The sequence below is a fragment of the Littorina saxatilis genome, linkage group LG11 (assembly GCF_037325665.1).
Source record: "Littorina saxatilis isolate snail1 linkage group LG11, US_GU_Lsax_2.0, whole genome shotgun sequence".
NCBI classification, from domain to species: domain Eukaryota; kingdom Metazoa; phylum Mollusca; class Gastropoda; order Littorinimorpha; family Littorinidae; genus Littorina; species Littorina saxatilis.
Window position 1 is genome coordinate 32686863 of NC_090255.1, and position 5000 is coordinate 32691862.

The window sequence follows — 5000 nt, forward strand, 5'->3', positions numbered from 1 at the left end:
GTTAAAAACAATTTTCAGATTTTTAATGACCAAAATTATCAATTAATTTGTAAGCCTCTAAGCTGAAATTCAATACCAAAGTCCGGCCTTCGTCGAAGATTGCTTGGCCAAAATGTCAATCAATTTTATAAAAAAATGAGGGTGTGACAGTGCCGCCTCAACTTTTACAAAAATCCGGATATGACGTCATCAAAGACATTTATCGAAAAAATGAAAAAATCTGGGGATATCATGCCCAGGAACTCTCATGTAAAATTTCATAAAGATCGGTCCAGTAGTTTACTCTGAATCGCTCTACACACACACACACACACACACACACACACACACACACACACACACACACACACACACACACAGACACAGACACACATACACCACGACCCTCGTTTCGATTCCCCCTCTATGTTAAAACATTTAGTCAAAACTTGACTAAATGTAACAAGTCGCGTAAGGCGAAAATACAATATTTAGTCAAGTAGCTGTCGAACTCACAGAATGAAACTGAACGCAATGCCATTTTTCAGCAAGACCGTATACTCGTAGCATCGTCAGTCCACCGCTCATGGCAAAGGCAGTGAAATTGACAAGAAGAGCGGGGTAGTAGTTGCGCTAAGAAGGATAGCACGCTTTTCTGTACCTCTCTTTGTTTTAACTTTCTGAGCGTGTTTTTAATCCAAACATATCATATCTATATGTTTTTGGAATCAGGAACCGACAAGGAATAAGATGAAAGTGTTTTTAAATTGATTTCGACAATTTAATTTTGATAATAATTTTTATATATTTAATTTTCAGAGCTTGTTTTTAATCCGAATATAACATATTTATATGTTTTTGGAATCAGCAAATGATGGAAAATAAGATGAACGTAAATTGGGATCGTTTTATAAATTTTTATTTTTTTTTACAATTTTCAGATTTTTAATGACCAAAGTCATTAATTATTTTTTAAGCCACCAAGCTGAAATGCAATACCGAAGTCCGGGCTTCGTCGAAGATTACTTGACCAAAATTTCAACCAATTTGGTTGAAAAAAATTAATGAGGGCGTGACAGTGCCGCCTCAACTTTCACGAAAAGCCGGATATGACGTCATCAAAGACATTTATCAAAAAAATGAAAAAAACGTATGGGGATATCAATCCCAGGAACTCTCATGTCAAATTTCATAAAGATCGGTCCAGTAGTTTGGTCTGAATCGCTCTACACGCACGCACGCACACACACACACACACATACACACACACATACACCACGACCCTCGTTTCGATTCCCCCTCGATGTTAAAATATTTAGTCAAAACTTGACTAAATATAAAAAGAGCGGGGTATTCGTTGCGCGTGACAGTGCCGCCTCAACTTTCACGAAAAGCCGGATATGACGTCATCAAAGACATTTATCAAAAAAATGAAGAAAACGTTCGGGGATTTCACACCCAGGAACTCTCATGTCAAATTTCATAAAGATCGGTCCAGTAGTTTAGTCTGAATCGCTCTACACACACACACACACACACACACACAGACACACACACACACACAGACACACATACACACATACACCACGACCCTCGTTTCGATTCCCCCTCTATGTTAAAACATTTAGTCAAAACTTGACTAAATGTAAAAACCAAAAACACATGCGGACAAACGCACCAAAACATTTCTCAGATATATCTGCCATCGTATATATTTATTTGCCTTTTGTTCGGATGTAAATGAAGCACAAGTTCTATGTTCAGATCTGTACATAAACATAACAAAATTAAACGTTTTGTTTAAACCAATACACGTACAAACTCGGAACTGGTGGACCACAAAGAGAGAGAGAGACAAACAAACGAACGAACAGACGCTGAAATCGAGATCAGTACAGGCGGTTAAACGTGCTTGCAATCTAAGGACACGCCACGGTTATCGACCAAGCATAGATTTATTACAGAGGCGCATCATATAGCTTGCCAAGGCGGGAAACAAATTGAAGGCAGGCGGTCGCTTCACGAACCCTTCTACACAAAGTTTAAAGATGCAATCCTTTTTTTTGCAAATACCTTTTTTACAATTTTTTTTTTTACATTACTGATCTGATTAGGATTAAACACTGATTAAAAGCTACAGTCCTCGACGTAAAAAAAACGATTCTTAAAAGAATATCCTCTCCGTATAAACGATTTGACTTACCGTTTAAACTCTGTCCAGCCTTTTACATGGAACAATACCATCCTTTGACTTGGACATATACACCAAAAATCAACATCCTAAATGTTTCCTGTGCAGAGCGAATTTTGTGTGTGGTGAATTATTTTCGTAGATTGACTTTTATCAAATAGATTTATATAAAAAAAAATCCCGATCTGCTCAGAAAGCACACACACACACACACACACACACACACAAACACACACATCACACACACACACACACACGCACACACACTCACAAACACACACACACTCTCTCTCACACACACACACACACACACACTCTCTCACACACACACACACTCACACACACACACACACACACACACACTCACACACACACACACACTCTCACACACACACACACACCCTCACACACACACACTCACTCACACACACACACACACACACTCTCTCTCTCTCTCTCTCTCACACACACACACACACACTCACACACACACACTCACACACACACACACAAACACACACCCACACACACACACCCACACACACCCACACACACCCACACCCCTTGATGAGAGTCATTCCACATACTTCCCGGGCCGGCCGGGGCCTTTATGAGAGTCATTCCACATACTTCCCGGGCCGGCCGGGCCTAATTTATGAGAGTCCTTCCACATACTTCACGGGCCGGCCGGTGCCTTGATGAGAGTCCTTCCACATACTTCCCGGGCCGGCCGGGGCCTTTATGGGAGTCCTTCCACATACTTCCCGGGCCGGCCGGGGCCTTTATGAGAGTCTTTCCACATACTTCACGGGCCGGCCGAGGCCTTTATGAGAGTCCTTCCACGTACTTCACGGGCCGGCCAGGGCCTTTGTGAGAGTCCTTCCATATACTTCACGGGCCGGCCGGGGCCTTTGTGAGAGTCCTTCCATATACTTCACGGGCCGGCCGGGGCCTTTATGAGAGTCCTTCCACATACTTCACGGGCCGGCCGGGGCCTTTATGAGAGTCCTTCCACATACTTCACGGGCCGGCCGGGGCCTTTCTGAGAGTCCTTCCACATACTTCATGGGCCGGCCGGGGCCTTTATGAGAGTCCTTCCACATACTTCACGGGCCGGCCGGGGCCTTTATGAGAGTCCTTCCACATACTTCACGGGCCGGCCGGGGCCTTTATGAGAGTCCTTCCACATACTTCACGGGCCGGCCGGGGCCTTTATGAGAGTCCTTCCACATACTTCACGGGCCGGCCGGGGCCTTTATGAGAGTCCTTCCACATACTTCACGGGCCGGCCGGGGCCTTTATGAGAGTCCTTCCACATACTTCACGGGCCGGCCGGGGCCTTTATGAGAGTCCGTCCACATACTTCACGGGCCGGCCGGGGCCTTTATGAGAGTCCTTCCACATACTTCACGGGCCGGCCGGGGCCTTTATGAGAGTCCTTCCACATACTTCACGGGCCGGCCGGGGCCTTTATGAGAGTCCTTCCACATACTTCACGGGCCGGCCGGGGCCTTTATGAGAGTCCTTCCACATACTTCACGGGCCGGCCGGGGCCTTTATGAGAGTCCTTCCACATACTTCCCGGGCCGGCCGGGGCTTTTATGAGAGTCCTTCCACATACTTTACGGGCCAGCCGGGGCCTTTATGAGAGTCCTTCCACATACTTCACGGGCCGGCCGGGGCCTTTATGAGAGTCCTTCCACATACTTCACGGGCCGGCCGGGGCCTTTATGAGAGTCCTTCCACATACTTCACGGGCCGGCCGGGGCCTTTGTGAGAGTCCTTCCATATACTTCACGGGCCGGCCGGGGCCTTTATGAGAGTCCTTCCACATACTTCACGGGCCGGCCGGGGCCTTTATGAGAGTTCTTCCACATACTTCACGGGCCGGCCGGGGCCTTTATGAGAGTCCTTCCACATACTTCACGGGCCGGCCGGGGCCTTTATGAGAGTCTTTCCACATACTTCAAATCTGCAGTCTGGATTCTTTGTGCGCAAAGAAGGGATTGTTTGCTAAGTAATATCTATTTTGGTTAAACCAATGGCATTTTGCGAAATTGATTCAGCCAAAACGTCTCGCTCTTTGCAAGAAGCACCTCTGGCAATTGACCTTTTCGGTATCTGAGCAGCTCTCGCGAGACACGCTCTTTGTTATGCTTTGAACGTCGCGAGAACTTCGAACCGTTTCGTTCGCAGCTCGCGCGATGTCGCTGTACCACATGCTTTGCTATGCTCTGAAGCTTGCGAGAGATTACGAGAGCTTAGAATATCGATAGGGTCTATTGTACAGGTGGGAGGATGTTCTTACACACTTACAATCCTTCACAGATTGCAGCCGTAGTGTATATGATGTTCTAATCATACAGTTGAAAATCAGTGCAAAGAATGCCATAAATGCTCATCAACAGTGTTTGCTGATTGGAATTAAAGTTAAACATTAGACAGAAGTTTATGTTTTGTATAATATAAAGTTGATTATGTTATACAGAAAAAGACCAAGGAAGAAGGATGCTCCCCGCCTTAAAAAAAATAAATAAATAAATAAAAAAAATAAAAACAATCGGGCAAAAAATATGGGTTGAAGCATCCTGCATGCAACTGAGGTAAAAACAAAAAATAAAAAAAAAATAAACAGTGTTTGCTGATACCAACCTCCAGTTCTGGTGCCTTGGTGGCTTGGAGCTTGAGCACGACAGCAAAACTTCCTTCGAGGTGGCCCCTTTTATTTATTTATCACAATATATATTTTTTTTAAATCATCTAAAGTCTGGGTAACACCCGGGAACATGCCCTTGATGGTTTAACCGTGAGGGCGTAAAACAACATTTAT